A 13,372-nucleotide genomic window follows, 5' to 3' on the forward strand; every position below is an offset into this window, starting at 1 on the left:
CTGGTGGATTCGAACTGCAGACTTTTTGTTTAGCAGGAGAGCTCTCAACCACTGCACAACCAGGGCTCCTCATGTGTGGGATTATTTATTTGTATAATAATTCTTTGTTGGCGACCTACTGTATGTGTGGCAGCAAGTTGGAAGCTGGGAATACAGAGGTAAGTAAGGTACAATCCTTGCCCTCACATTGCTCGGTCTCCAGGAGAGACAGGCAAATACATAGTTCAAGGGTGAATCGTAGGTGTAATGGTAATTGTGATAGGCTGAATAATGCTCCCCAAAGATGCCCAAGTTCTAATCCCTGAAACCTTTGAATGTCATATGGATAAGGGACTTCACAGATGTGATGAAGCTAAGTATCTTGAGATGGGGAGATTATTATCTGAATCATCCAAATGGGCCCTAAATATAATCACAAGTGTTCTCATAAGAGGAAGACAGAGGAAGTTTTGACTAAGAAAGAGGAAAAGGCGAAGTGATCCCGGAAGCAGAGATTAGAGTGATACCCTTTGAAGACAAGGAAAAGGACCACAAACCAAAAAATGTAGGCAGCCTCTAAACCAAAATAAAACCAAACCCATTGCCATTGAGTCGATTCTGACCCTATAGGATAGAGTAGAACTGCCCCGTAAAGTTTCCAAGGAGTGCCTGGTTGATTTTCATTTATTTATTTTGCGTATTGTTGCCTTTTTATTTTTTTTAATTTTTATTATGCTTTAAGTGAAGGTTTACAAATCAAATCAGTCTCTCATACAAAAATGTATATACAACTTGCTGTATACTCCTAGTTGCTCTCTCCCTAATGAGATAGCACACTCCTTCCCTCCACTCTCTATTTTTGTGTCCATTCGGCCAGTTTCTGACCCCCATGCCCTCTCATCTCTGCTCAGACAGGAGATGCCCACATAGTCTCATGTGTCTACTTGATCCAAGAAGCTCACTCTTCACCAGTATCATTTTCTATCCCATAGTCTAGTCCCTGTCTGAATAGTTGGCTTTGGGAATGGTTCCTGTCTTGGGCTAACAGAAGGTCTGGGAACCATGACCTCTGGGGTCCTTCTAGTCTCAGTCGGACCATTAAGTCTGGTCTTTTTTATGAGAATTTGGGGTCTGCATCTCACTGCTCTCCTGCTCCCTCAGGGGTTCTCTGTTGTGTTCCCTGTCAGGGCAGTCCTTGGTTGTAGCCAGGCACCATCTAGTTCTTCTGGTCTCAGGCTGATGTAGTCTCTGGTTTGTGTGGTCCTCTCTGTCTCTTGGGCTCATAATTACCTTGTGTCTTTGGTGTTCTTCATTGTCTTTTGCTCCAGGTGGGCTGAGACCCATTGATGCATCTTAGATGGCCGGTTGCTAGCGTTTAAGACTGCAGAAGACCCGTAAGGTCTTCTTAACCCTCAGATTATGTCTTTGGATTTCCAACATCCATCACCTTCACCTTTAGAGAAATATCCCAGCTCCTCGTTAAGGTGCCCAGAGTTGAATCCAAGTTTTGTGACTCCAACCGGTGCTCGTTTTCACCATCAGTGCTCTTTCAACATGAGGCAAGTAGTTAAGGGCTAGTCTTCATTAGTCTTCTTTTTTTGTTTTTAAAGGCTGCTCAAGTTATTTTTAATTTTTTATTTTTCAAAACATTCGAAGGATGAAGAGAATCGACTCTGGGTGAAATGATCTATTACATTGAGCCAAAAAGTCAAATGCTGTTAAAAGTGTGTTCTATCTGGACTGCTAACGTCCCCATATCAAATTACACTGTGCTGAAAATTGTTGGAGAATATTTGCACTAGAATAAACATCCTGGTTCAGGGTTTGCTTCTTAGTTCAAAAATAAAAAGTGAAATAATTAGTTTGGAAGTTTCGATTGTCTTCTCTTTCCATTATGTTCTTTTCAGCTACAGAGAGCTGTGTCCAACAGTGTGCTGGGTGGTGGGCAGGCCTGGAGTTCTCAGTCTGGTGGGTGCCTGTCAAAGGAGGTTCCTCTACTTCACTATCTGAACTTTTAAATCAGAGTGTTATGATATTTAAGAAGACTCTAATGCCCATTTCAAATTCCTCCTTTTGTATTCTTCCCTAATCATTAGCTAGAAGCCATCTTTCTCTCTTCCTATCTATCAATCATATATCTATCTATCTATTTATCATGGATTGAATTGTGTCCCCCATTCCCCCAAAAATATGTGTTGGAATCCTAACCCCTATACCTATGAATGTAATCCCATTCGAGAATAGAGTTTTCTTTGTTATGTTAACGAGGCCATATCAGCATAAAAAAAAAAGTGTTCTAAAACCTAATCACTTTGAGATATAAAAAGAACAGATTAGGCACAGAAGAAAGCACAAAGAAAAGATAGATGCCACATGGAAATTTCCAAGGAATTGAGGAATACAAGGGCTAGAGAAGCTGAGGCAAGGATTTTCTCCCAGAGCGGACAGAGAGAAAGAGAATTTCTCTAGAGCTGGTACCCTGAATATGGACTTCTAGCCTCCTCAACTGTCAGAATGGTGGCTGGGTGGCACAAACAGTTAAGTGCTTGACTACTAGCTGAAAGGTTGATGGTTTGAACCTATCCAGAGGTGCCTTGGAAGACAGGCCTGGCAATCTGCTTGTGAAAGGTCACAGCCTTCAAAACCCTAGGGAGCAGATCTACTCTGCACACATGGGATCTCCGTGAGTTGGAATCAACTCGATAGCAACTAATAACACAATAAACTGTAAGAAAGTAAATTTCTGTTGGTTAAAGACACCCACCTGTGAGATTTCTGTTACAGCAGCACTAAAAAACTAAGACTGTACTTAGGTCAGTGAGTTGAACCCATAAGCTGCTTTATGAGAGGAAGATGTGGCAATCTGCTCACATAAAGTTTACATCCTTGGAAGCCCTATGGGCCAGGTGTTCTACTCTGTCTTATAAGGTCATTATGAGCCAGAATTGACTCAATGGCAATGGGTAGTCTACTCTAGGAGAGCAAGAAGGATATGGAAGAGAGTGGTTGATTGAAGGGTCGCCCAAGTGATGTGTGGGCTCCCCTGAGCTGGAGATGTGTGAGTAGAATTTGGGTTGTGAGGTGGATGCCACAGCACATCTCTGCATATGTGACATCTGTGCCACAATCTGCTTTTGCACGTGTGAGGACATATGTTTAAATAGTCACTTATGAATGAGGAAACTAAAGATCTCTCTCTTTCACATAGCTCAAATGGCCATAGTCTTTGGAGGACAGCCATTCACAGAAAAGATAAGTGTGTCAGAGTTGGAAAGGGCCTTCAGAGATGCTAAAATCATATCTTTTTTTTCTTATAGATGAATATCTAATCCCTGCTTCATTCAGGGCATTGCTCTAGGTTAACCTAGACCAGGAAGGAGAAGAAGTTTGAGATCAGAAACAGAATTCTCATTTCTTCCTCTGGTGGGGCAAACCTGCCATCTGGTCCCGTTGTCCTGGTGGCGGGACCCTCAAGCATGCCTGCCAGGGTGGGCTGTGCTGGTCCTACCTTTGCTTGAGGTACTTGTAATTTCCCATACTGTCTCACTGCTAGAGGGATTGCATCTCTGTGGCTGTAGGTGTGAGTTCTTATGATAAGTGATTTGAAGGAGGGCAAATTTTGATTTGAAAGTGGTGGGGCTGGGCTTTCTGGAGACCCAAGCCCACTGGCCAGAACAGCTAAGACAAAGGTCTGTTCTGCTGGCCTTTCTGATTAATTGCTCTCTGCTCCTGCTAGACCCATGAAACTGGCAGAGCAGTCCTGGTGACCAAAACAACCATTCAGACACACCAAACAACCAGTGAGCAACGAGCAACTGGCCACTAATTTGTTCAAATAGCCAAACTGGTTTTTATGTTTAGCTGTCATCTCAGAAGGTAGCATTTTGTGGATCCTTCTTTGCTAGAGTAGATAACTTCAGACAAATCACAGCTTCATGTACAAAAGTAGGAGTTCCACACAAAAAATTTTTTTAATTCTCTGATTATAAAAGTAACATAAAGTTAGCATTAAAAATTGGAAAATATAGAAAGGATAAGGAAGAAATTATCCATAATTTAACCTTAGTAATAACCTCTATTAGCATAAGTGTTTTTTTCCTGCCAATTAGTAGTTCCTTCCAGTCTTTTTTCTGTGTGTAGCTATGTGGCACACTGTATGTACTTTTGATGCCTGCTTTTATCCCTCAACATCATATGATAAGCATTTCCCCACATCACTTAATGTTCTTTAAAAACTGACTTGTAATGACTGCATAAAATTCCACTGTATGATGCACCATCGTTATGCAGCTATTTTCTAATATCAGACCTTTAAGCTGTTGCCAAGTTTTACAGATATAAATATCCTGAGGAAAAAAGAGAGACAACCAGTCCTATGTGCTTTCTGATCAAAGTACACAACACCACTTATGAAGTATCCTTGTCAGAAAATTGAACCTGGATCTGATCAAGCCTCTAGACCCCTAACTTCTGATTTATAGGAGGTAGGAGGACAGATGAACATGTTAAAGACACTATGGGGCTGCAATCAGCAAAATCCATATTCTTTGAAACTCTATAGGACAGACGCAGTTTTTGAAGCAGATAAATTACTGGGGAGAGATGAGGGACCTGTGCTAAAAAGAGGCTTAAGAGACCTATCAACCATTCGCAAAGTTTGAATGATAAACCCATTGCTGTCAAGTCGATTCCTACTCATAGTGACCATATAGGACAGAGTAGAATGGTGACATAGGGTTTCCAAGGCTATAATCTTTACGGGAGCAGACTGCTACATCTTTCTCCTGTGGAGCAACTGGTGGGTTCAAAGCACCAACCTTTCAGTTAGCAGCCGAGTGCTTTACCACTGCGATACCAGAGTTTCTTGTATGAATGATATTTGGGTCCATATTCAAGCAAACTCTTACAAAAATTTAAGAGACAATTAGGGAAATTGAGACACTAACTTAGATATTTCATAATATTAGAGAATTATTAATTTTTCAGAAGTGATAAATATATTGTGGTTATGTTTTTCAGAATGAATTCTTATCTTTTAATGATGCACACTGCCATTTTTAAGTTTGAAAGATATATTTGGAATTTGCTTCAAAATAATGGAGTGGAGGGAGGGCAGAAGATAGTGTGTGGGAATATGGATGGATCCAGTTTGGCCATGATAATTGTTGAAGCTGTGTGATGGGTATAGAGGAGTTCATCTTACTATCTCTCTACTTTGGTCCATGTTTGACATTTTCCATTATTAGGAAAAGGACCAAAAGACAAGGAACTCTTCAATCAAGTTTCCTTGGAAATGGATGAATGAGAACCTTCTCTGCTTGGGAGATTAGGACAGGAGAGCTGCTGACACAGGCCAGCAAGAATGCCAGGATCAAGAAGAAAAGTAGGCAGTGAAAACTAAAGCTCCCCCATCTTGATGGCCATATGAGTTCAGGCCTGTAGGTTCACAATGGGCAAGGACTTACGTCAAACCTCAGAAATCCTTGGTGGTTTTAAGCATGCCAATGTTTGCCTATCCGTGCTTCCACGCCTCTGAGGGCTGGTAGGAGAGGGCTCTGGGTAAGGAAGGCTGCAGGTCAAATGTGAGCTAGGTTGAACCCAGATATAACCCTTAGAGCCCTTGCTTTGGGACTGGGCACTTAAAGCTCTTTGGCCATGAGCTGGCGTCTTGGCGGTGTTTTCTACCAGGGATTGGGGTTGGGGCAATAGGGTGGAGTTGGGGTGGGGTGGGATGGGTATGAGGAGGGAAGCAGAGGCAAGAGAGAACTGTGCCTGGAAATCCTAAAATGCCCTGTAACTAACTTTCACCAATGCCACTCCCACTCCAGTAGAAAATTCCATCTAATGAAACTCCCTTGAAGAATTCAAACCCCAGAGATGCTGGTGACAGCTAAAGAGTGGGGATCCTACAGCCCCTCTTCTTGCTTTGCAGGACAATCCTGTCCCTTTATCATCTCCATGCACAGAAAGCTATGTGCCTCCCTCCTGCTGGCACAACCTTGGCTGCATTACCTCATTTGAAAATTGTAGACGCACAAATTCTCTATTTCCCTGGAAGTAGGATCTCATGCTTTTTTAAAAGAGAATTTTTATTGTCCTTTAAGTGCAAGTTTGCAAATCAAGTCAGTCTCTCACACAAAAACTTATATACACCTTGTTTTACATACTCCCAGTTGCTCTCCCCCTAATGAGACAGCCCGCTCCATCCCTCCACTCTCTTTTTTCGTGTCCATTTTGTCAGCTTCTAACCCCCTCTACCTTCTCATCTCCCCTCTAGGCAGGAGATGCCAACATAGTCTCAAGTGTCCACCTGATCTAAGAAGCTCACTCCTCACCAGCATCCCTCTCCATCCCATTGTGGATCTGATGTATTTTAGAGGACTCTTCAGCTTTAAAACTCAGGACTCTATAATCCATGCATTTCAAGAACTGGGTGGATGTTGAACTTACTTCTCCCCTTGAGGGACATCGTGAGCAAGAAGCCATTGGACTGATCTCCAGTAGAACAGAGATCTTGCCCCATTTAATTTCAGTGCTGGGCATAGAGTAGCACAGGGGTAAGAACATGAGTTTCACATTTTGACAGACCAGGGTTGTAATCCCAGGTCTACCACTTATGAGCTGTGTGACTTTGGATAAGTCACTAAACCTCTCTGAGCATCTGTTGGTTTTGCTTGTAAATAAGAATAGTGGCTACTTGTAGGGTTATTGTGAAGAATAAATGAGATGACCGTATTAAAAATACTAAACTGGCAAAAGGGGTCATGAAATGCTGGCTTTTAAGTGTATGTCTAATGCCTTCCTGCCCTAATTTCCTTGTGGTTACCCACCATTGCCAAGGTGGAAACACATTGTGCTCTGAGAGAGTGAAGACCTGGTGGGATGTGACCAAAATCCCTGTTTCAGTCTGGACACCAGCTCTGCCTTGCTCCTGGACCACACCTCAGACCCCTCTATTCCCACACTTGGGAAGCTTGAGATTAATGCTAGCATCTCTGCTGGCCAAGCATTCAGCTGAACAATGCAGAGAGAACGCTGTACTTGAGTAAGACAGACCTCATTTTAGTCCCAACTCTTATAATTACTGGCTGTATGTTCTTGGGCTGCTCACCTAACCTCTCTGTGCCTCAGAGTCCTCACTTATAAAACTGATATTAAAAAGCCTGCCTCACAGGGCTGTCATGAAGAGGAAGTATGATCTTATCTGGGAAAGTGCTTGGTGAAAAGGAATCCTGGGTATTTTATTTTAAGGGATGAATAGAGTGTGGGGTCAAGGGGCAAGGGGGATGTGCACACTGACCCTCCTCAGGGAGTTAAGGCTCCTCATTTTTCACTGACAGGTTAAGAGTGAGACTTCATAGAAAAATACTCTAGTGCACCATTTTAATTCATTTTACTATATATATTTTGGGTTATTTTCTTAGTGGTTGCTCTGGGGATTACCATTAACATCTTAATTTATAAAAATCTAGTTGAGATTAATACCAGTTTAATTTCAATATTATATAAAATCTTTGCTCCTATTTAGCTCTATTTCCCACTTTTACTCCTTTATACTATTATCACAAGTTACATCTTATACATTCTGTGTCCATCAACATAAATTTATAATTACTGCTTTATACTGTTGTCTTTTAAATCAGATAGAGAAAAAAAGGGGTTAAAAACAAAAAATACATTTAAAGTCTCTTTATATTTACATATGTCTTGTGTATTTACTGGTGCTTTTTATTTCTTTGTGTGGATATGAGTTACTGTCTTGTGTCGTTTCATTTCAGCCTGAAGAATTTCATTTAATATTTCTTGTTGGATAGGTCTTCCAGCAACGGATTCTCTCAGTTTGGTTATCTGGAAATGTATTAATTTCTCCTTCATTTTTGAAGGATAATTTTGCTGGAAATAGAATTCTCGGTTGACAGGTTTTTTTTTTTTTCCCAGCACTTTGAATATATCATCCCACTGCCTTCTGGCCTCCGTAGTTTCTGATGAGGAACCAGCTGTTACTGTTATTGAGTGTCTGTTGTATATGCTGAGTCTCTTCTCTCACTGCTTCCAAGATTCTCTCTTCATTTTTGGCTTTTGACTGTTTGATTATGATATATCTAGGTGTCAATCTTTTATTTGTAGATTAATGATTTTCGTCAGATTTAAGAAGTTTTCAGACATTATTTCTTCAAATATTCTTTCTGCATCTTTCTCTTTTCTCCTTCTTGGACTCATATTTATGCATGTTGCTGAGACTTTGTTCATTTTTCTTAATTTTTTTCCTCTCTGTTCCTCAGATTGAAAAATCTCAATCTTCAAGTTCACTGATTCTTTCATCCGCCTGCTCACATCTGCTGTTGAGCCCCTCTAGTGAATTTTTTTTTTTTTTTTAGCAGAAATTTATTTTCCCACAGTTCAGTAGGCTAGAAGTCTGAATTCAGGGTGCTGGCTCTAGGGGAGGGCTTTCTGTCTTTATCAGCTATGGACGAAAGTCCTTGTCTCTACAGCTGGTTTCCTGGTTCCTTATAGATCTCCATGTGGCTTGGCATCAATCTTCCCCCATATCTGCCTGCTTGCTCACTTGTTTAGTTTCTTTTATATCTCAAAAGAGATTGACTGAAGACATAGCCTACACTAATCCTGCCTCATTAACATAACAAAGACAATCCATTCCCAAATGGGATTATAACCACAGGCATAGAGGTTAGGATTTACAATGCATATTTTTGGAGGACACGATTCAATCCATAACAATAGTGTAGCTGTTAGTGATGTTGGCAGCTTCCTTAATCTTTTTATTTTCTTCTGTAAAATGTGGTGTATAAAAGTAATTATATCATTGGATTCAAACTCTGGCGATATAGTGGTTAATAGTTCAGCTGCTAACCAAAAGGTTGGCAGTTTGAATCTACCCGGAGCTCCTTGGGAACCCTATGGGGCAGTTCTACTCTGTCCTATAGGGTTGCTATGAGTTAGAATTGACTTGATGGCAACAGGTTTGGTTTTTGTTTTTTTGTATCATTGGATTGCTTAGAGGATTAAATGAGAGAATCTGTGTAAAATAAATTGAATAGTCTTGATACATGTTGTATTTAATTGAATCTAAGATACCATCAAATTGAAGATGTAGCACTACCATTACCAAGGCCTGTCTAGTGAATTTTTCATTTCTTTTATTGTACTTTTCAACTCCATAATTTCTATTTGGTTCCTTTTTATAATTTCTATCTATTTATCGATATTCTCTCTTTGGTGAGGCTTTGTTCTTGTATTTTCCTTTAGTTCTTTAGACATGGTGTCCTTTAGGTCTTTGGGTATATTTCCAATAACCTATTTAAAGTCTTTGTCTAGTAAGTCCAATGTCTGGACTTCTTCAGGGACAGTTTCTCTTGATTGCTTTTCTCCTGTGTGTGGGCCATGCTTTCTTGTTTCTTTGCAAAATTTTTGTTGTTGTTGAAAACTGGACATTTTAAATAATATCATATGGGAACTCTGGAAATCAGATTCTGTCTCCTCCTCAGGGTTTGTTGTTCTTGCTGCTATAGAAAACTCTGAACATAGCATAGATCTTGGCTAAATTCCCTTTAAGCCTGAAACTCTTCTTTGAAAGATTAGATAATCGGACAGGGCTTCCTGCATGTGGCTGTGGAGCTTGTGTCAGCAAAAGCAACATGGATTGAGCATCCACAGGGTACTCTGAAAATGCAGCCTCTTTGAGGCCCTCAAAACATCACAGACAGGGGGAGGACCCTGTCCCCATTCCCTGGGCCCTCCAGCCTCCAGCTTTCTGCCTGTTTCCCCAGAATCACTAGAGCATGTTGAACCTGCAGATGTCACATTTAGTGGTTCTGATCCAGCCTTGCCCACGCAGCCCAGCACAGGTCTGTAACCTCCCCTGGAGATCGTGCTGGGGCTTTGGGGAGCAAATTTCCAGTCTCTTTATCCAAGAAGGTCACTATCAGGCAAAATAAGAGTAATATCAAAGCCTGTTGTCAGCTGGAATGATCAGCGCCCAGATGTCAACTGGGCCAATAATTAACCAGGGGACTGGGAGGTGCATGAAGAGTGGGCAGGAAGAGAATGCACGGGTCACAAAAGATTCAGGCCAGAGGAAGTTAGAGGGAGGGATTGGCAGTCAAGGGACTGGAACTTTCCCAGAGCCCCAAGCAACAGGAGTGTTCCTTCCATCTTCCCAGGTGGTTTTGGGGTTAGCAGCAGAGCTGAGAGAGCAGGGATCTGTCATACGTACTCCCTGCCCAGTGCCTAACTGTACAATCCTTCTGAGGGGAAAAAAAAGGAGGATGCTGAAACCCTGGGGACTTCAAAGTGCACCAGGCTGGCATGAGCTGTTTATTTGTACAACAAGCATATGTTACATACCAGCTAGAGTGTGACATGATGGCAATAGCATGAGCTTTGAAAACAGCCAGACCTGGGTTCAAATCCAGGTTCTGTCACTTATCAGCTGCTATGACCCTGCCCAAATTATTAAGTTTCTTTAAACCCTAGTTCCTACATCTATATAAGAGGATATTAGTACCTACCTACAGGACTCTTGTATAATGGAATGAAATAGCAGTTTTATAAAGTGCCTTAAACACCAACCAGGTAATTAGTAAATGAAAGCTATTAAATCTTCTTGGCAGCACCGGGTAAGGGGGAGGAATAGACCAGGCATCACTGCTTATAACCTTCCTATGGCATCCTGTCACCTTAATTCTCCTGAAGGCCTGCAAGGCCCTGCATCCCTGGGTCAGGTCCCCTATTGTAAGCTGCTACAGCATCTATGTCTTCTTTTCTGTATTCAGGTATTATGATGATACAGTTATTCATGTGATTGCTTGACTAACATCTGTCTTCCCCATTGACTCTTTGGCTCACCATATGCTCAGTGTCTAGCAGTAAATGGGGAATGAATGAATGAGAATGAGGCTCCTGCCTTCACAGATCTCACTAGGTACACGCACATGAAAAGACAGAACAGTAAAGTGGGTGGGCAGGTGTCCAGGACCTCAGAGCAGGGGCAGGGCCGGGGGACTGGAGCTGTTGGGGGAAAAGCTACTGGAAGGAGGACAAGAAAGAGACTGGACAATAGGTAATTAGCAACTCAGGAATCCAACTTGGGATTCCAACCCAGCCCTCCTTCAGGATTCACCCCAAAACTCCCCTGACCCAGCCTTTACCGCCAGCCCAAGTCCATAACCTCTCCCGACTCCCAGCCACCCAGTCCTTGACTTAAGTCAGTGTGGATGGTGGACAAGGCCATGGGGGTCAGCCTGTGGGCTTTCCTGTGGTCCCAGACCAGTGCCTCGGAAGTGAGCTTTCTGTGGTTCAGCCACTTTGTCATGGGGCTTTCCAGGCAGGCATAGTCCACCTTGCTCCCTCAGCATTTCCAGTATCCAGGGCAGCAAAGCCTGGCCATCCCCCTTTCCCAGAGGGCAAAAACACCGCTCTGGCAGAGAGGGCCTTTGCTGGGGCAAGGGGAGGAGTGGGTGCTGCCTGGGAAATATGGGCTCTTTCTGCCACGGCTGCCTAACAGCTGACCTGAGCTTCGGGCTGCTTGGTCACTGCCCACCCCTTAAGGACTTTAGCTTCTTCCTCAAGGGGTCTTCAGACACCCACTCCAGCTCTGCCCAGGCCCCCACCAATCCCTTCCCTTCTGTGGCCCCCAGTCTGCCTGAGGTTAACCTCAGGCTTCTTCCTGGTTGCCTCTGATTCACTTTCCTGCCTCTGGCCGGATAGTGGTTTGGGGTTTGGCCAATTCCTTCTGACTGCAGACCCAAAGCCAGCGTTCTCAACCCTGCCTACCAACTGGCATCCCCTGCTCTCCAGGTCCCTTTGCTCTCCAGTCTCCTACCTGTCCCCTGCCTCTAGCCAGATGTCCTTGAACTACAAGGTATCTGCATCCTAAGCCCTGCAGGGAGTTCACAGCTCTGCCGGCTTCAAATAGCCCAGGTCCTGGCAGCATCCGGGCTCCCCAGTGACTGCCCAGAGGCATGTGGGACCCACTGGTAGAGGCCCCATCAGGACCCACTTTATTTGGGGACAGCCCTTTGGAGTCTACAAGGTGTTTTAGGGTTTGTCACCTCATTTGAACCTCAGACCAGGTATACCTGGCTTGTACTATTAAGCCAGTTCTACAAATGACTGTTAAGGTCACATGGCTAGGCAGTAAGAGATCTAAGCCAAGGGCCTAGGTCCTCTCGCTCTGGAACCCAAGTGACCATTGCTCCTTAGGCAAGGCACTTTCCAAGCAGCCCTGCAACACTTGAAGCCCAGGGAAAAGCCTGCTGAGATTCTCTGGCCTTTCTGGATACTTCCCGGGGCTTTTGGGCCCTGGTCTGGAAAGGAGGGAGAGGGGCAGGGATTTTGTTTTTGTTTTCTTTTCTGCCAATCCTTGCTTAAAGCCCTGAAATAGACATTCCATCCACAGCCTGGCGACCAGGCAGATTTTAAATCTGGACCTATCCCCATCCAAAACTGGGGAGACCCCTCTGCTGAAAATGCCTCCTCTGGTTGGCCCTGAATTGTAGTTGTCAGATATTCATTCCATTGGCTAATAAGAGTAAGGCCCCTAAAAAAGGCCACCTGTTAAATCTGGTGAGTATTTGCATTACCATACCTTTGCTTATGCATTCATCACTATCCTTTGACACACATTTATTGAACACCTACTGTGTGTCAGATACTTTTAGGTACTGGTATACAAGGAGGTATGTGGCACAGTTCCTGCCAGAGCTCATAGCCTAGTGGGACAGACAGACATACAAATGCACTCTCAGTCCATGGGAGCACAGATGAGAAAGGGACTAAGTAAGCTTGAGTGGGTCTCAAAGGCCTAGGCCTTGGGTCAAGCTGGGAAGGCTTCTCAGAGGAGGTGACTTTTGAGTTGTATCTTGAAGGATGAAATGTAAATCTTTAAAAATCTTTTCTGAGAAGCTTTTGATAAAGAGGGAAGAGCTAGCTTAAGGGAAGTGATGAAGGACAGGGTTGGGGGTAAGGGCACAGAAAGGGGTGACTGAGGCACCTGTACAATTAGTTCCTGGACAAGTAACTTGGTGCCAGTCATGGCCCTATAACCATGGTCCTCTAAATCTAGGGATCCAACCTTCTGTGCAATGCTGTCCAATAAAGTCTTTACGATGATACAAATGTTTTATTTCTGTGTTGTCCGATATGGTAGCTGCTAGCCACATGTGGCTACTGAGCACTTGGAACGTGGCTAGTGTGACTGAGGGACGGAGGGTTTAATTCTTACCAATTTTAATTACAATAGCCACCACGTGGATGGTGAACCTCTGTGTGCTTCTCATCCTGGATCACGTTTGAATCACTTGAGATGACTTTTAAAAGTCCTGATGCCTGGTGCTTGAGATTATAATGTTGTTGATCTAGGTGGGGCCTGGGC

Source organism: Elephas maximus, chromosome 3, assembly GCF_024166365.1.
Source record: "Elephas maximus indicus isolate mEleMax1 chromosome 3, mEleMax1 primary haplotype, whole genome shotgun sequence".
NCBI classification, from domain to species: domain Eukaryota; kingdom Metazoa; phylum Chordata; class Mammalia; order Proboscidea; family Elephantidae; genus Elephas; species Elephas maximus.